Here is a 20,314-nt window from a genome sequence, read left to right as displayed (position 1 = left end):
GTTCATCAAGCAAATAGGTGTTGAACACACAGCCAAGGTGATGGGGAGCCTGTCGGATTCCGCCGGAAGCCCAAGCTGGCGTTGATGAGCCGAGTTGCCGTTCACATCAGCACAAACTCCTTCTAAAAGCCTGCTGCCCTCATGTCCCCAAGCCTTGAAGGCTGTCATAAATGGAAAAGAAAAGGCCCGTTTAGATGATGTTTAAAATGCACTACGAGCTAAGTGCTGGCTCCTTGTCACGGCTGATCATCTTGGAGCGTGCCCTTGGCCGTCACAGCAGTAAGTGGATGGTCTCATAATTTCATTAGATGACTTCCAGGGGAGAAACCGTTGTTAAGTCAATTCATTATGCTCTGGAACAATTTCCAAACTTTTTCATCTTGGGACGCCCTCCCTGTGCTTCCTCCTACTCTTTCTTTCCCTGGCTCAAACTGTACATCATGAGTCAGGCTAGGTTCTGGGGAGAGGAAAAGGGACAGCTTGGACCCAGTTTTCATTTTCTGGGCTTCGAGCTTGCCGGTCTCATCCTTCCTGCTCACCATTTACCTGCTCAGCGTGGTCTCATTCCTTTTGGTGTCCGCTTGCATTTTTCAATCATGACTCAGGATTTTCCTGGCTACATGTAACAGAAACCCCGATCCAAACTGGCTCAGGCGAAAAAAGGGTATTATTGGCTCACAGTGCTGAAAACTCAAGTGCTGCGACTAGCTTCAGGTGTGGCAGGATCCAGGGGCTCCGTGATGTCATCAGTGTTCTCTGCCCTCATATCCGCTCTGCCCTCCTCTGTGTTGATCACATTCTCAGATGGCTTCTCCTCTCAGGAGAGAAAGGTGAATACAGCTCCAGGCTACGACCTCACAGGGCTGAGAGGGGAGAAACATTTCTTTCCCCTAGTAGTTCCAACGTGAGTTCCCATGTTGAAGCTCATTGGACTGTTTGGATCATGTGCCCAAACCTGAGCCAATCACTGGCCAGGAGGAGAGAATATGCTGATTGGCTAAGCCTGGGTCACATGACTCCCCGGCAGGCGTGGAGCCGGCTTCTTCCAGTAAGCGGGACTGAGGGTGAGGAAGGTGGGTCCTGGAGGAAAGTGTGGCTTTTCTTTAAGAAGCAGAGGCAGGGACTTCCCTGGTGGTCCAGTGGTTAAGACTCCGAGGAAGACTCAGCGCTTCCACTGCGGGGCGAGCGGCTTGGATCCCTGGTCGGGGAACTAAGATCTCACAAGCCGGGTGGGCACGGCCCAAAAAAAAAAAAAAAAAAAAAAGCAGCAGAGGCAGCAACGAGCCCCTGTTTCTTTTCATCTTTTCTTAGGTGTCGGCCCTTCTCTTCTTTCCTCCCTGGTTCCTTCTTTCTCTAGGAGAGACTCCCTCTAACCTGTGTCTCTCGCCCTGCTCCTGGGCCCCTCCCCAGCTCGACAGAATCTCAGGTTGCCTGGAAAACAAGCTGGGTCCTGGTGACTTAGAATGGATTTCCAGATGAAGGAAACAGGGGTGGGCTGGGGAGAAATGTGCTCTGTTTTTCCATAACATAAACTCTGCAAAGTAAAGCTCTGAAATCTTAGGTTTGCCTTTAAAAGTCTGTGAGACTCTGGATTAACATCTAGCTGCCCCCCTCTGAGGCCTCTGCAGCCCAGGTGCTGGGCCAGGGGCTGCAGTGTGGGCAGGTGGGCTCAGCCCTCCTGGGGGGCCGACACATTGCCGCTGTAACTCCTGCCCACACCTGGGGCCCCTGCCCCCTACTCCCCCTCCCCTCCCCTCTCCTTCCTCTCTTCTCCTTCCTCCTCTCTCCTCCTCCCCTCCCCCTTTCCCCTCCTCCTCTATCCCCTCTTCCCACTTCTCTCCCCACCCCTCCCATCTCTTGACTTTAGACCAATCACTTTCCCTCTCTCTGCCTCAGTTTCCTCACTCAAGACGTCGGATGATAAGAAACAACCACCTGCCATGGCTGGGAGAGGCTGCAGTGAGGCCAGAGATGGAAATCACTATAAACAAAGGCACCGGAATTGCTCAGGTCAAACCCTGTCTCACCTGCCTGAAGTTCTTCACTCCTCAAACCACCACTCCTGAAACGGACTCACATCCCCTCTCCCCGGGAAGCCTGTCCTGCTGTGCCAGTCTGGGCTGACGTGTCCCGTCTGTAGTGGACACACCCTACAATGACCCCATAATTCCCACCCTTAGCACCCACACTTGTGTGTTACCCACTCCTCTTGATGTGAGTGGGACCTGTGACCTGAGTCTAACCGATCGGATATGGCAAAGGTGAAGAGATTTTGCAGATGCAGTTAAGGTCCATAATCAGTTGACTTTGCATTAATCAAAAGGAAGTCTATCCAGGTGGGCCTGAAATAATGACGTGAGTCCTTTAAAAGAAGTTCCAGGCCTTCCCTGAAGTCAGAGACTCCAAGTAGCAGAAATTTCTGGCTTTAAAAAAGCAAGTTACTATGCATTCTACAGCCACAGGAAGTGAATTCGGCCAGCAATCTGAGGGAGCTGGGAAGGAGATCCTTCTCGAATCAGGCCTCCAGATAGAACACAGCTGGACCTCCACCTTTTTTATTGGCTGTGCCACGTGGCATGCGGGATCTTAGTTTCCCGACCAGGGATTGAACCTGTGCCCCCTGCAGTGGAAGCTCAGAGTCCTAACCACTGGACCACCAGGGAATTCCCCTGGACCTCCTGGACCTTGATGGAGCCTTGTGAGACCGTGAGCTGTGAACCAGCTAAGCAGTGCCTGGACTTCTGGCCAATGAAAATGGTAAGATAATGTGTGTGTGTGTATGTGTGTGTGTGTGTGTGTGTGTTTTAATACATTTATTCATTTTATTTATTTATTTTTGGCTGCGTTGGGTCTTCGTTGCTGCGCGTGCTTCTCATTGCGGTCGCTTCTCTTGTTGCAGAGCACAGGCTCTAGGCGCGTGGGCTTCAGTAGTTGCGGCTCGCGGGCTCAGTAGTTGTAGCTCACGGGCTCCAGACGCACAGGCTCGGTAGTTGTGGCGCACGGGCTTAGTTGCTCCGCGGCATGTGGAATCTTCCCGGACGAGGGCTCGAACCCGTGTCCCCTGAATTGGCAGGAGGATTCTTAACCACTGCGCCACCAGGGAAGCCCCGTGTGTGTTGTTTTAAACCTTTTAAGTTTGTGATAATCTATTCTGAAGCAATAGAAAACAAATACACCCTCTCAATGGCCCTGGCCTCAGCAGGTGTGATCCCACTCCGCTTAGCACCTTTCTGTGTGTGAGACCTGTCTCCTCAGCCTCACTCAGGCCCTTGAAGATGGGACTCTTCCTCCTTGTCTGTATCTCCACCCCTCAGTCCCAACCACAGAGTAAGCCTTCAATAAAAATGCTCATTTGAACTGGGACTGGCACCGTGACAAAAAGCCATCTCTCATCACAGGCTTCAGGCACAGCGGGATCCAGGAGCTGGGATAATGTGATCAGGTTTCAGCCTCATGCTCTCATGGCATGTTGTAAGGGCAGTAGGATGTAGTGGTTAAGAGCTTGGGCTCTGGAATTAGGTTGCCAGATAGAATACAGGAAACTCAGTTAAATTTGAATTTTAGATACACAGTGAATAGCTTTTTAGTGTAAGTGTGTCCCCAATATTACATAGGACATATTTATACCAAAATAATATTCATTGTTTATCTGAAATTCAAACTTAACTGAGCATTCTGTTTCACTAAGTCTGGCAACCTTACCCTGGAACCAACTGCCTAGATCTGAATTATGGCTCTTCCGCTGTCTGTGTGACCATAGAGAATTTACTTACCCTCTCTGAGCCTCATTTCCCCATCTATAAAAGTGAGGATTAAAAAGACTATGCATCTCACAGGGTTGTGGTGAGAGTGAAGTAACCACATTGCCTATAAATAGTGCCAGGCATATAGTAGGCACTCAGTAAACATCATCTACTACTATAAAATCTTGTCCCTACTTTCTTCTGCATAGGTGTTCATCTTTGACTTATTGCCTAAGTTCCAACAAAAGACCTGGGGAGAAATCTCATTGGTCTGGCCAAGGTCATGTGCACAATCACTGTGACCAGGGGAATGGAAGGTTCTGATTGGCCCCACCTGGTGGAGTGTGGTCCCCATGTCGGAAGGAAGCCCCGGGTCGCCCTGAGCAGGGGTCCTCAACCTGCGGTGATGCTTCAGGACCACTGGTGGGCACAGGAAACAGAAACGGCGTTTGCCGGAGGGTGCGGCTGGTGCTTATTTCCCACCCAGGCTGCGCTGGAAGGAGCTGATGAATATCACACCGCATCAAGCAGACGGTGGGCCTGCAGCGCTGATAATGACGGCCTGGGTCCCCTCTGTGCGCTGACGTCCGAAGCAGGTGCCAGTTGCCAAAGGCAGCGAGCTTGTTTCTCGTCAGTCTGGGCTGTCCTGGTGGCCAAGGGCTGTGGCGCCTGCTGGAGTGTCTGTTTAGCTGTCCTTCTATAATGGACGGGGCTCAGGACCACAGCTTCAGGGCCTGGAGCCATTTGTCTGGGCCTTAGGCTGGCTGGTGCCAATAATAGCCAACACTGACCACGTGCTGGGCACTGTTCCAAGGGCGTGATCCTGACTATGAGCCTGGGAGGTCAATATCATCATTACCCCCATTTTGCAGATGGGGAATAAGGCACCAAGTTCAAGGAACTTGCCTGAGGTCACACAGGGCTGGGTTCCAGCCCACGCAGGCTGGTTCCAGACGCTGGTCCTGACCTTCCTCCTGAACCTTTTGGAAAGGGCTTGCAAAGAATGGAGAGAATCCCTTTCTTGATAATCAAAACCTCATTATGTGGTCCTTTTTTTGGGTAGTTCTTTTTTGTGGGGTGGGGTGGGTAGTTCTTGCATGTCTAGATTGATATAAAAAAAAATCACACCTCAGTGAAAAAGATCAATTGCCACATACGGTTTCCAAGTCACTTTGACGTCGTCACAAACCCTCTCATATGTTTGAGCCTCTAATTAGATTTGGAGGAGAATCAATTCATGTGTCATGAAATTTTAAAAGACAACGTTCCATGAGTGGTCCTTCCCATTATTCCAGCTTGATTGAAATTGTGGGTTTTTCACAGGATGCTATTTATACTCTTAAGACAATGGAGCTTCTAAAAGGATTCTGATTCTTAGGTCTTCATATGTGATTTCTGGAGAAGCGGAAATTTTCAAATTTTCATAATGATTGTGTTTTTGTGGCTGTTTTCCTTTTCTTTTCTTTTCTTTCTTTCTTTCTTTCTTTCTTTTTAAATAACCTGACTCGGCAGTGTCTCTCTCCCCCTGATGGGGACCTCAGGTTCTTGCCAAAGTATGTATCACATAATTGCTTTCATGTTCAGACCCCGCAAGAGCACGTTGTAAATGGCTGCGACACAGATGTGACAATTCCATTAGGCCTGGGTTCTTGCATGGTTGACCTTGCAAATTGAATTTGGGGAGGTGAGCCCTTCTGCCTGGCTGCTAGATTTCACGTTCACAGTTTGGGGAGAGGCCTGGGGAGCTGCCGGCGGAGATTTCCGTGCAGGGCACGCATAGCCGGGCATCCACTCCGGTGAGCCCTGCATCCGTCCCGCGTCCCCTTGCGTCCCCGGGTCTTCCTCAGCTCTCCAGAGGAAGGCGGCAGCCCGTGATCGATGGGCTTCTGCCCACTGTGGCATTATTAGCCACTCTGTCAAGGTGACAATGTCATTTTTAATATTCCATCTTCAGACCTGAGGTTTATTTTTAGGTTGGGAATCAGCCAGCCTTCCCAGAGAGTCGGCCGCAGAGACTTAAGGGCGTGGTTCTCGGCCCTGGGTGCTGGGGAGCTTTTCACCAATACGCATGCCCACCAGGCTGGCCTCTGGGGTGCAGGAAATGTTCTATATCTTGATCCCTGTGGTGGTTACTTGAGCTTATCTATGTGTGTGCAAAACTTGAGCTTTGGTGAGGATGTGGAAAAATCAGAACCCTTTGCATTGCTGGTGGGATATAAAATGCTGCAGCTGCTTGGAAAACCGTTTGGCAGTTCCTCAAAAAGTTAAACACAGAGTTACCGTGTGACCCAGCAACTCCACTCCTGGGTATGTACCCAAAAGAACTGAATGCCAAGACTCAAAACAGATGTTTGTACACCCATGTTCATAGCAGCATTACTCCCAATAGCCAAAAGGTAGAAACAACCCCCAAATGTCCATCAACAGATGAATGGATAAACAAAACGTGGAATATTATTTAGCTATAAAAGGGAATAAAATTCTGATACATGCTACAACATGGATAAACGCTGAAAACATGATGCAGGGTGATCCCGTGGCTGAGGTGGGGTCTGACAGGGCTCTCCACTGTAGAGTTCCCCGCGAGGCCCCATTTAACACAGATGACAGGAAAGAGAATGAAATCATGCCATTGGCAGCAACATGGATGGACCTAGAGATGATCACACCAAGTGAAGTAAGTCAGACAGAGAACCAAAAAGATCATATATCACTTCTATGTGGAATCTAAAAATTGATACAAATGAACTAATTTACAAAACAGAAACAGACTCACAGACTTAGAAAACAAACATCTGGTTACCAAAGGGGAAAGGGGGGGGGAAGAGGGATAAATTCGGAGGTTGGGATGAACATGTACACACTAGTATATATAAATTAGATAATCAACAAGGACCTACTGTAGACCCCAGGGAACTCTACTCAACACTATCATAACCTATATGGGGAAAGAACCCAAAAAAGAATAGATATATGTCTGTGTATAACTGAATCACATTGCTGTACACCTAAAACAAACAGAACATAGTAAATCAACTATACTCCAGAATAAAATAAAAATTGAAAAAAAACCCAAAAAAAACCTCAGACAGCAGTAGATGACATTGCCTACCCTCACTGACCTTCCTGCCAATGGGAAGGAAGGAACTAATATTTCCTGTACACCTACTATGTGCCATGCCTTGGGTTACACACTCACATCCACTGTCTCATTCAAATTAGCCTATTGATGCTGGATAATGATTTTGGGGGACTTTATTCATTAGAAACCAGAGAAAGCATCCGTAGCTTTCTCTGATTTCTGAATCTGCCTCACCTCACTTGAGTACCGTTTTTTAAAAAGCATCTGAAATATTTTCCATATTAAGTGTTTTAAGGACCTAATTACAAACTTCATTATAATTGTTCCTTAGTTATATTTTGTTCAGTTACTTTAACAAGTTGCCAAATGGAACACAAAGCCTGCAAATAGCATTAGATAGTTGTAATGAGACACTCAAATGGGTTACAGAGCCTCGTCTTTGCGTGCATATTTTTTTCCTCCGAGGAAGACAAACAGAAGGTGGAGGCTGGCCCTCGCTCTGCCCACCGGCTGCCTCCAATCTGGGGGTGGGGGGGTGGGGAGCAGCCTTTGCTTTTGTACAAAGGTCAAGTTCGGGAAAACGGAAACGTGTACGGGTGGTGTTGGAAGCATTTTAGGTGATGATGGTCACATGTAACACTAATTATACAGCAGTCACTCTCCTAGGCACACTTACACGGAGTAACGCATTTCATCTTCCTGCCAGGCCCCTGGGGTGGGTGCTATCATCTCCCCCATTTTACAGATGAAGAAATCTAGGCACACAGTCTGAGGGACTTGCCCGAGGTCATGCAGCCCGAAAGTTCTGGAGCTGGGCTCAAACCCAGGTGGGCTGGCCCCAGGGTCTGTACTCTGGACCACCACTTTCAATTTATTATTGAATCTCAGAGAAAAATGTGATTACCTACTTTATCCCGTAAGAGACTATCAATGAGATAGTTTCATTTTAGTCACTTCATTGTTAATATCTGAATGTCTTTCAGAGGCAGAAATGTGAATGTAACTTCCTAACATTTGTCGTAGAGCTAGATCACAACACTGTGTCACATGGCCGTCCTTGACCCAGTCGCTAGGGCTGAGGGGATAGAACGTGTTGACACAACAGGCTATGGTCTCCTGCTCAGACAGTTTGATCTGTGAAGATGTTTTGATGGGATTCCACTAACTAAAATATTCACTTGTTGAACTTAAAGAAGCTGACTTGACTAAGAATGTTAGTCGGATGCTTGGAGTGCAAGTGACAGAAACCTGACACATCTGGCTTAAGGAAAAGGGAAGACTTTATTGGTTAATACGACTGAAGCCCAAGAACGGATTTCAAGCATGGCTGGATCCAGGAGCTCAAACAATGTTCCAATGCTCTCCGTCCATCTCACCAAGGGTCTGCTGTCCTCTGCGTTGGGGTCACTGTTGGGTAAGAAGGCCACCCGCAGTTCCATGTGTCCCCACCAGGAGGCATGTGGCTGGATCTCCTTTCGAGGAGGCGTCTGCCATCAGCACCAGGAGTGCAGTTTGCTGACAGCCTCCTGCTGTAGCTCCCTCAGGGTCTGCCTGAGCTTTTGAGGCCAGGCCTTGCTGATCCCAGGTGACCCCAGCCAATGGTGGTGGGATTAGGGCTTGGTCATTTCTGCTCAGTGCTTATGCTGTTGCATTGTGTGGTCAGATCTGCATGATGGTCTGAAAGCTTCTGCCCACTCCTGCTTCCCTCCCCCCCACTTCTATTCAAATCTTTCACAAGTGTCACCTCCAATAAATCTCTTTCTCTCCTAACCTCATCTCAGTGTCTGCTTCCCAGACCACCCAACTAACACACCAGGGTCATCTTCTAAGAGGTTGGACTTCCCAGGGGCAAGGAACACAACTTTACCAGGAGTTACAGCAAAATTCTCGGGCCTTGCTTCCGTTGGTTGAAGATGGGTTACGTGCTTATCCTGGCACCCTCCCTGTGAATCTGATTGGCCAGACTTGGGTCATGTGGCCACTTGTGGGTGGGTCATGCATGTGTAAACATCTTGACCCAAAGAAGAGAGCTGTAGTCCCCCAAAGGAAAATCCGGTCCTCTTGCCAGAATAGAAGGGGAATCATTGCTGGTCAGGCACAAACATCAGGTCTGCCTTGGAAGGCTATGAAATCAGAAGGCCTGGCCTTCAGCCAGCCTGTCACATCACCTCTTCTGGGACTCAGCATCCACATCTAGGACATGGGCAGATGGCAAGCGGATCCCACTCTGTTCCTCTTTCTCACTCTCTGTCTCTCTCTCTGTCTCTCACTTTATTTCTCTTTCTCGCTCTGTCTGTCCCTCCCTCTCAGCTGATCTCTGCTCACGGCTCTCCTAACAAATCCATCTGAGCCCCATGCTGTTTGCAGAAGTCCCTTCCAGATGGTGGGATGGATTTGAGTTGATAGCTTGGTGTGCTAATGACACAGAGCTAATTCTTAATAATGATGAAATGTGATAAAATCCTCATCTGGATCAGCTCCAAACCACACTCTCCACTGCAGTCCTGGCCGCTGTCACCAGGACAGGTGTGATTATTCTGGAGCCAGAGCTTACCTTGCAGTCTCGGTCCCTTCCTGGTACGGCCTCAGAGTTTGGAAAGCCAGGGTCATCTGAATCCAGGACTGGTGAGTTGCAAAGACCAGAATCTCTCTCAAAGATGCTCAAGTCCCGAGGGAGCTTACTGTAGGTGCAGCGGCCCCAGAGCACAGGTGTGCATCAGATAGAGTCGTACCAGTCAGGGTACCCGGATGTGAGTGATCCGGGTACAGAGTCCAGCTGCTTCAAGCTGAAGAGGAATTTATTGAAACGATGCCAGGGGAGCTCACAGGGTTGTTGAGAAGCTGCAAAAATATACTCCCCAGATGAATAGAATGAGGATGTCCAGACAGAGAGAAGCATGCCACAGAGTCTGATGAGGCCACTGCTGCTGGACCTGGATGCCGCTGGACACTGGATGTGGCTGCTGCCACCAGAATAGCTTCTCCGTGTCTCTGCTCCTTCAGGTCAGGAGTTCTCAATTCAAAGTCTAGTCAGCCAAGCTCTGTCACACACTCATGCCCTTGCTGAAAGGCAGGTCAGGCGTTAAGCACACAGACTCTGGAGACAGACTGGGTGGGTTCACATCTAGGCCCTGCCACTTATCTGTGTGACCCTGGGTGCCATGTGTGCCTCAGTTTGCTCATCTGCAAAATGGAGATGGTAACTGTGCCTACCCCCCTAGGGGTGTGCGAATTGAATGACAGAATATACGTGAAGCAGGTCGAAGAAGTAACTGAACAAGCGTTCTGAGTTTTAGGTATTACTATTATGCTTTTAAAATTATCAATTGTCACTGATGATGTAAGGCAGCTGCTGTTTCTTATGAAGACTCAGACAGTGGGGAATTCCCCAAATGTAGAACGGATGATCTATGTGACAGATGTTTCCCATAATAATTCCCTTTCCTTTCTCTACTGCTCAAACTTATTGCTCTTTTGAGCCCCGATTCCCCTGTGCTTTCCTGATTTCTCAGTCAATCTGGGGACATGCCTACCTGTTCCCCAGGATTGCTCCTTAACAATGAAATCTGAATGCCATTAAGCAGATCATGCATCCTCCAGTTTACCACGGTCCATACCACTCCCTATTGCTCTGCACCTGCCCTGTGTCACTCATTTATGTTACTTAGCTTGATTCCTGTGGGCCTTTGAATTTAGCATCCTAGAACTAAAGAGCTGGGGGTTTTGGAAGACAAAAGGATAAAACCTAAAGGCTTTTGTATCTGCTTTCATGGAAGTCACATCCCCTCCTTGAGATAATAAGCCAGTGTCTGTCACCTGCTAGATAGGAGGGAAAGGATAAAACGAGTACACAATATTATCCAGCCCTATATGGGTATATATATTACACATTGCCAAAATCTCTGCACTGCCGTCAACCCCAAGGAGACGAACAACATAATCTCAAAATCCCATCTTTCAGGGTCTGTGTCCTGGAATCATTCCCACAGCGAGTTCTGTATCAGTCAAGGTCCAACTAGGAGACAGAAATTACATCAGTAATTTGAACAGGAAATGTTGGCTACAAAGAATCATTAGCTAGGAAGAGGCGGTTAACTAACTAAAGGGGTAAAAGAAGGGAATTCCCTGGCGGTCCAGTGGTTAGGACTTGGTGCTTTCACTTCCGAGGGTGCGGGTTCAATCCCTGGTGGGGGAACTAAGATCCTGCATGCCACGCAGAGTGGCTAAATTAAAAAAAATAAGGGGGGGGGGTAAAAGAAGACCCTGAGGGGTCCAGAAGTAGCAGGTACAAAAGAACAGCTGAGGGAAAGAGGATAATGAACGGACCACAGTTCCTCCCTCCTTCCCAAGGCTGAGATTCTTTGAAGAGGGCACAGCGACCGCATGAACACGCAGTCTGGGACTTCCCTGGCGGTCCAGTAGTTAAGACTCTGCGCTTCCACTGGAGGGGGCGTGGGTTCAATCCCTGCTCTGGGAAGTAAGATCCTGCATGCTGTGTGGTGTGGCGAAAAAAGAAAAAACAAAAACAAACAAAAAATAAACCCACGCAGTCTGCTGGAGTGCAGAAGCGTGTCAGAAGGTGGAGGCTGCAGCTGGTCCGTATATACAGTCCTGCACTGCTGGGGGATGTGAGCTGCTCTCTGGGAGTGGCCCACAGGCTGGGGAGAGTGTGGTCTGAGGGTGTATTTAGGGCTGCCAGGTGAGGAGAGCAGGACCGGGAGCGCTGCCGAAACTTCTGTGTGAGAGCAGCTGGGCTTCTGCTCTGAATAAAAGAGGCGGGGCTGCCAACCTAATGCCTCTATGGACAGAGCCCAACATTCTACCAGCTGGCAGAGGAGAAACGCTCATGGGGCCAGCTCCAGTGTCCTGCAGCAGGGCAAAGAAGGATGGATTTGGGACTAAGAGATAATAATGTGACAACTGGCTCAGGGAGAAAGACCTGGGAGTCTGGGAGAGAAGGTTTCAGGAAAGTCTGGAGGAAGGAGAGGAGGTATGAAGTAGGAGGGATGTAGATCAGGAGGAAAGGAGAATTTTAAGAAATATTTCTGTGGACCATCCTTTATGGTAAAGTAAATGTAAATGTAAGTAAGGACCTTGGGACTTCCCTGGCAGTCCAGTGGTTAAATCCCTGGTGGGGGAACTAAGATCCCGCATGCCGTGTGGTGCAGCCGAAAGAAAAAAGAGACCAGGAGGTTGTTATTAAAAAAAAAAAAAAAAAAGGACCTTGAGTTATTTTGGAATTTCTTTATGACTGATGAACAGTGTTAATCTGACCACAATATAGTCATCCCACAATGTAGTGTCCAAGGAGCTTGCTTCCTAGGGCGCCTGCAGATACTAAAATCCTTGGAAGCTCAAGTTCTGTGTATAAAATGACCTAGTACAGTGAATACAGTCTGCCCTCACATTCGCTGTTTTGGCATCCACGGATTCATGGTTGGTTGAATCTGGAGAGGCAAAATCTGTGGATCTGGAGGGCCAACTACTCTTCTGAGACTGGACCACTTGGGTCCTGGGTTTCTAAATGGCTTATGACAGTTTTCTGTTGGTCTAAAGCCATAAAACAGGTTTATGATGAAGGTTTTCTTTTAAGGGATCCTATTTTATACGATGGGTTCTTGTCTTTCCATGTGTTGGACTGGGAATTTGGAAGTCCAGGTTGTAGTTCTGAGTCTCAAGTTTCACCACATAGCTGTGTGATGCTTGGCAAGTCACTTCACCTCTCTGAATCTCAGAGTTTTTAATCTACCAGATGGGGAAACTAGAGTCTGTTCACCCAAACTCTGAGGGATGTTGTGATGATAAGATGAGATCATGGGTATGAAACTGCTTTGACAAAAGACAAAATTTTATTCACTTACATGGAGTTGTCTGTAACCACACAGCTTGTATATTGGTAAGAAATGATTTTTGCTTGGAGGTAACAGGAAACCTCTCTTGTGGCTTAATAAGGATTTACTTTTCTCATATATCAAGAATTCTAGAGGTGGTTATCTTTGGATGATGATAAGGCTGCTCAGTAATTTAAGGGCTAATCTCTGATTCTCTTGGCCTTCTCCTCATGGTCACAAGATGGCTGCTGCAACTCCAGCCATCATGGTGACATTTAAAGCAGGAAGAAGGGCTAGGGCCTGGTCAGGTACCTCTGTTCCTATTTCTGGGAGGCGAAGGCATTCCCAGACTATCTCTAGACCTCTTCCATTCCATTTTACTGGACGGAAGTAGATCTTCAAGAGAGTCTGGGAAAATGACTATTCAGCTTTCTCATCTCTAAGAGAGTGAGGAGGTAAGAGAGAAAGAAGTTGGGAATGGACGCTGGATTAGATAGCTAACAGTGTTTGGAATAGCTGGCAAGTTCTAGATGGCAAAAACTAAAATCGTTCTGTGATGGAGGGGAAACAACCACAGAAGGATTTTGATTTCCACCTTTGTGATTCCCGCTCCTGTTTATTTGAGCCCTTTCATGGGGCCTGGCTTCATTTGAATAGCTAACATTTTACTTTGGAGGTGGAATTATATTAAAAATCAGATGCTTGTCATTATGCAAATGACTGTCTTGCTATAGCTTAGGATTTTCATTTTTCCATGAATTATTCCTTTTTCAGTGCTTTTCCCCCCACCCCTTGGAAGAAATAAAAACAACCACTGACTAATCAGAGGAATTTTCCAATCATTCAGTCAGTGGATATTTACTGAGTGTCTTCTGTGCCCCAAGAGCTGTTCTAAGCTCTTTGAAATAGAGGAAGACATGGTTTCTGCAGTACTGGAGCTTATATTCCAGTGGAAAAGATAAGCAACAAGTAAATTAATAAATCAAATACCGAATGAGAATGATACATGCTATGAAGAGGTAAAACAAGGCGAGTAAATAGATTTGCGGGTGGGGCGGGCTTCTTCAGATGGGGTGGTTGGCAAAGGTCTCTGAGGAGGTGATATTTCAGGAGACACTGGAAAGATGGGAAGAGGCCAGGCATGTGATGATCTGGGGCAGAGAAAACAGCAAGTGCAAAGGCCCTGAGGTGAACAAGCTTTTGGTGTGTTTAGGAAGGGAAGGAGAGCCAGCTGGCCAGCACACAGAGAGGAAGAGGACAGCAGGAGACGGGGTTGGAGAGGCTTGAGAGGCTTCAAAGCCAGCAGTGGAGAATCTCACTTCCAGTCAGTTTTTTTTTTAATTACGATTTCTTATTTATTTATTTTTGGCTGCATTGGATCTTTGTTGTGGTGCGCGGGCTTCTCATTGCAGTGGCTTCTCTTGTTGTGGAGCATGGGCTCCAGGTGCGCGGGCTTCAGTAGTTGTGGCTTACGGGGTCTAGAGCACAGGCTCAGTAGTTGTGGCGCACAGGCTTAGCTGCTCCGCGGCATGTGGGATCTTCCCGGACCAGGGCTCGAACCCCTGTCCCCTGCATTGGCAGGTGGATTCTTAACCGCTGCGCCACCAGGGAAGTCCCGGATAACCTCCCTTTCTTAAAGTCAACTGGACCATATAACATAACCTAATCACAGGAATAATCCAGGACTCAAATCCATCATATTCACAGTGCTGGGGATTATACAGGGCCCGAATCTTAGAATTCTGCTTACCAAAGAACGCATGAATGAATCCACCCCCCAACCCCCCATCTCTCATTCTTCCTCCCCATTGGAAGCCATTTCCCAGCCCCTGCCAGCCCAACCACATCTCCTTGTTGGCAGCTACACCTTTTGTTTTCTGGTTGCTGGGAGTTACCTTCTTTGGTCCATGGTGTCTGCAAAGCCCCCAATCTGGGCTATGGGTCTCCATTTGTGCCTTTTTAATAGCAGCACCATCCAACCCCAGGGCCTTTGCACTCCTTGTTCCCACTTTCTGAAAGGCTCACCCCACAGTACCCGTGTCTCACTCTTTTAAATATTTGCTCAGATGTTGTCTTTGCAGTGAAGCTTTTTCTGACTCCCTTCCCTTCCACTCTAAAAATACTTCTTTACCTGTTTTATTTCTCTTCTTTGCACTTATTTTCATCTGACCTGCTATATATTTTGCCAGTTTATTTGGTTTATAGTCTCTCTCCCCATGCTAGAAGGTCAGCTTCCCCTGAGCAAGGAAATTGGTCTGATTCTCTGTCCTATCCCCAATGCCCACAACAGTGCCTGGCACAGAGTAGGGACTCAATAAATATTTGTCCAAAGAATGAGTGAGTGAGGGTTAAGGAGGACAGTTTTGACTTTCTTCATTTGTTTTTCCTTTTTTTTTTTTTTTTTTGCAAAACCTGAACAGGCACAAGTCTTCCTTCCCCAGGCAGCTTGTTATATAATCAGGACCTTCGTTCTGCAAGAAGCTGTCAGCACTGCTTCAAGCGGTTATACTTAGCGTTTTCAGCCTCTCATTTCAGCTGCATGAGCTCTCCCGAGGAGCCTTGGAAATTAGGCCTCATTTCAACAGGGAGAGAGGGCTCCTGGCACCAGGCAAGGTGGCCCTGGGGGCTGACGGGGAGCTTGTGGGTGGTGGTGGCCAAGCAGCCCTGACCTCAAGATCAGCCCATGGCCAGTGTCATGCTCAGAGCTTCCACCTCTAGGGATGGGAGGCGAGTTCTGTTCTGTAAATCACAAAGATAGGAGAAGCCGAGGGCCGGAGTGGAAAGAGAGTGATGGGGGTCAAATCTAAGCTCTGCCACTTGTTAGCTGTGTGTCCTTGAGTGCCCTCAAATATCCCAACGTCTCTGTGGATTCAGGCAACACAGCATCTCCAACTCGGAGACTCACTTGTGTTTCTGAAACCTGCAGCAGACATCAGCAAAAGCCAGGACACAAAACAGTGCCCACTGTCCTGGCAGGAAGCACTCACACCGTGCCTGGGGACCTACCCAACGACAGTGGACAGCATCAGCCTCTTCGAGAGCCGTCTCAGCCACTGGCCCACTCCTCAAATCCCAAGGAGTCGTGTGTATGAAGGTTCCTTCCACGGCCAGTTTATTTGAGATCTACAGACTCAACCTCATTTGTTTTATATATTCATTTTTATTTATTTATTTATTTAAAAAATTTTTTTAAAGGAATTCCTTTATTTTAATTATTTATTTATTTATTTATTTATTTTTGGCTGTGTTGGCTCTTCGCCTCTGCGCAAGGGCTTTCTCCAGTTGCGGCAAGCGGGGGCCACTCTTCATCGCGGTGTGCGGGCCTCTCACTATCGCGGCCTCTCTTGTTGCGGAGCACAGACTCCAGACACGCAGGCTCAGTAGTTGTGGCTCACGGGCTCTAGAGCGCAGGCTCAGTAGTTGTGGCACACGGGCTTAGTTGCTCCGCGGCATGTGGGATCTTCCCGGACCAGGGCTCGAACCCGTGTCCCCTGCATTGGCAGGCAGATTCTCAACCACTGCGCCACCAGGGAAGCCCTATATATTCATTTTTAATATACACTGTTTTATGCAATTAATAAAAGATTTCCACTTCAGATTAGTTCATTATACATTATGAATTCGTGAATGTCAAGGAGATGATTGCCATGAAATTTAGATGGTGGGGTTCCAAGGATGCTATACCCAGGGGGACTTTCGCCACTGCATTTAATAAACTCGGTGGCATCCCCTGCCCCAGAACAGGTGCTGGGTCTGCCTGGGGGCCACCGCGGAGCTCAGTACTTTGGCATCTCTAACGCACATGAATTTTCATGCCAGGTCCCTGCTTTCCCAGCCAATCAGTTTTTGTATGTGAGGTTCCATCATCAGTCCTAATAGCGCAGGTTGTTATTTCCTGTTCAAGTTCAACATGGTGGAAAAGTTTAAGCAGTTCTCAGTAGTTAACTGTGTGACCAAACTAGCGAGGCAGCTCTTCTGAGGGGTGGATGTGACCCAGAGATAGTGCTTTATCCCTCTGGCAGGCAACTCTGCGTCTTGACATCAGGAGTAGCTTTCTGACGAGATGGAGGAAGAGCACTGCGGTGCCTAAGACAGGACTTTGGGGACAGCTGGGTCTTGGTTCAAACCCCAGCTCTGCTTTTTGAATGACTTGGAGCAAACTGATTAAACCCCTGAGCCTCAGTTTCTTGATCTGTAAAATGGGGATAAAACCCCCCTCTGACTTTATTGGGATGGTTAAACGTTTTGTTACATTGGAAGGTCTTAATAAACAGTAAGACAAAGATGATCATATTCAACTGATCAGATATTAAAGGGCATGCATACCTGGGCACTTGAGCTAATAATGGAGGGTTTCCTCCTCTGGGGTAGGGTAATGACTGGACCTGAACATGCTGAAAATTTCATTAATGATGCTCTGGTTTGCGTTTTTCTCTGCTTGTATGTTTAACCAAGATCTCCTGCCTTACTAACAGGTGCTGCTGTGAAAAATTGGGGTACTCCAGCTCTAGGGTTCAAAGTGCAGGACTTGCTCAATGTAAATATGCTTAAGGAAATGCAACCACATTTAAAATTCTTTTTTTACACACTTAAAAGCGTAAGCATGTCTTCACCTCCGTCTTCTGCCTGCTGAATGAACGGGCATTTGGGGATTGTAAGGGTGAGGCAGAAGCTCCCTCATCAACAGCAGCGTCCTTTCCAGGCCTGTTTTTCACACGGAATCCACCTGCAGTGGATATCTGTCCTTTGATTCTCTATGTACCCATCTTCTGAAAACAGCACCTTGGCTCTTCTAGGGAAACTCACCTCTCCCCACTGTGGGGGTGCGGTTTGGGCAAGCTGATGCCCCTCCCAGCTCCACGGTTGGACACATGACTCAGGCCTGGCCAATTAGCGTATTCCATCCCCTTGGGCACAGTGACTGGTCCAGGAATAGGCATGTGACCTCACTGTGGCCAAAGATATTCCTTTCCTGCCATTATGCTGACATAGAATCCTGGAACCAGCCAAGCCTGAAGCCATGGACGCTTTGATTGTGTGAGCCAATAAATCCCTTTTGACTTAAGCTTGTGTCATTGTAAAATGTAACACTGCTCTGAGCCCTATGGTCTCAGACAAGAAATCTCTTGGCCCTTTGCAGGCTAAATGCAGCGATTTGACAAGACAATCAATTCCAACTTGGTTTCTCTAAGAGTAGGACCACATCCACCAAGCACTGGTCTCGTTTTTCCATTGATGTTTCCACAGTTCCACCCCAGTCCTGTGTTGAAGGACACACATCCTGTCCTGTGTTGAATCATTTACTGTACCTCTGCGGAGCTGCTGTGCTTTGAAAACCCGAGAAGCTAATTAACATTAATCCTGGCGTGGTACTAAATGCTCTCTAATTTTCCCACAGGAAGCTCCCCTAAACAAAGACTAAAGGATAAATATAATTTGTGAGAGAAACAAAAAATATTTAAAAGTGTACACAGGCATATGTGGTCAGGAGAAAGAACTACACAGACAGAACAAGCCCAGTATTTTCCTGACATTGGTACCATATCATCCCTCCCACACAGATTTGACCAAAGGGGAGCGGCTTAAAAAATATGATAATGAGTGATGATAACATTGCAACTAGTGATGATTTCACTAAATTTCTAAATTTCATGGCTACCATCTCCTGGATATTTACAAATTTATAATGTATAAAGAACTAATCTGAAGGGGAAATCTTTCATTAATTGCATACACCAGAGAATGTGTATTAAAAATGAATTAAATAAAACAAACAAGGTTGAATTTGTAGACCTCAAATCCAGATTTGAGCAAATGGGCACTGCCATGAACTCATAGGAATTTAAATGGGTGCAACTTTCCCGAGAGGCACTTGATGTGAAAATCCCTCAACTGCACAGGTTTTCACTTGACAATTTGTTTTTTAGGATTACACCCTGAAGAGGTAATTATGAGCATGTATAAAGGTGTAGGAATGAGACTGTTGCTTTTGAACAGTGAAAAATTGTAAATGACGTCAAATGTTAGCCACGTGAAAATTGGTTAAACAAATGATGGCATGTCCAATGATAGGATTGCACTCATTAAAACTGTCATGTAGAAAAATGTTTAAATGGCATGGAAAGATGTTCATAATGTATAATTAAGTGCAAAGAGCAAGTTAAAACAATACTTGCCGTGTGAGCCCATTTGAAATAAATTAGTGGGAAAAACATTAAGATATTAGGAGTGGTTGTCTCTGGGGGGCGGGAGGTTATGATTTTTCAATCCTCGTATCTTTGAATTTCTGCCAGGAACACATAATTTGAAAAATAATTTAACCCTCACAAAGTCAGCATAAAGGAAATACAATTTTCTGTATTTTTTCTACCATTTGGCTTAAGTTATTTTGTTGAGTGGTAAGTGCATATCAGTCTATTTGGGTTTTTCCTGACTTTATCAATTAGGCTGCTTTTGGCTGCAAGTAATGGATGTCCAAATAGCAGTTCTTAAACGATCCAGTTTATCATATCATCTCAATGAACTGGAAGTCTGCAGGCAGCTCTTCTGGGGCTGACACTGTGGCTCAAGGGTTGTCAGGAGCTCGCTATCTTTCTTCTCTGCCATCTGTAGTTGGTGGTGGGTACTGCAGTGCCTCAAGGTCAAAAGAGGCTGCCAGAGCCCTCCTATCACACCTTTACTCTACAAGACACCAAGAAGAAGGAAGGAAGTGTAGAGGAAAAAGGGCCCTTTGCCTCTTTCATCTGATCAGGGAGAGCAGTCTTCCCACAACTCTCCTTTACATCTCATTGGTCAACACTGGGTCATATGCCTCAGTCAGAAGAGTCCCTGGTATGAGGCTTTGTGGTTGGCTGAGACCTATGAGAATCCATACCCCTGCTCCCAGGGCTGGACACACTGCCGCTCAAACCAACTGGGAGTCTGTTGAGAAGGAAGATAGAGCTATGCTGAGTTTCTGGGGGTCCTGGGTTGTGCTGGGGCAACAGTGGGTGGAGGAGGTGAAACCCATCCTTCTCGGGGGCTAATGGATCCTGGAGTCTGACTGCCTGGGGTCAAATCTGATTCAGCCACTCCCTGCTGGCAGTGTGACCATAGGCAAATTGTTTCATCCCTCTGTGCCTCAGTTTCTTCAATCAGAAAACAAATGGATGGTTGTGAGTTAAAACATGTCAGCCCCAAAGAATGGACAACAGGTGTTGCAACAAAAACTTGGACACAAGTGTTTACAGCAGCACTATTCATAACAGCCAAAAGGTGGAAACAACCCAAATATCCGATAACAGCTGAAGGGGTAAACAAAGGTGTCATATCCACACGATGGAATATTATTCAGCTATAAAAAGGAATGAAGTACTGATCCATACTACAGTGTGGATGGACCTTGAAAACCTTGAGTGCCAGAAAGCCCGACACAAAAGATCACATGTTGTATGCTCCCTTTTATATAAAATGTCCAGAATAGGTCAATCCATAGAGACAGAGAGTAGGTGGTTGCCAGGGGCTGAGGGAGGGGAGAGTAGCTGGGTACAGGGTGTTTGTTTTGGGTGATGAAAAAGTTCTGGAACTGAATATAAGTGATGACTGCACAGCATCGTAAATGTACTAAATGCCACTGAATTGGACACTTTAAAATGGTTAAAACGGTAAATTTTATGTTG

This window comes from Balaenoptera musculus, chromosome 14, assembly GCF_009873245.2.
Source record: "Balaenoptera musculus isolate JJ_BM4_2016_0621 chromosome 14, mBalMus1.pri.v3, whole genome shotgun sequence".
Taxonomy (NCBI): domain Eukaryota; kingdom Metazoa; phylum Chordata; class Mammalia; order Artiodactyla; family Balaenopteridae; genus Balaenoptera; species Balaenoptera musculus.
The sequence above is the reverse complement of the archived record's forward strand: the minus strand, read 5'-3'. Positions refer to the sequence as shown.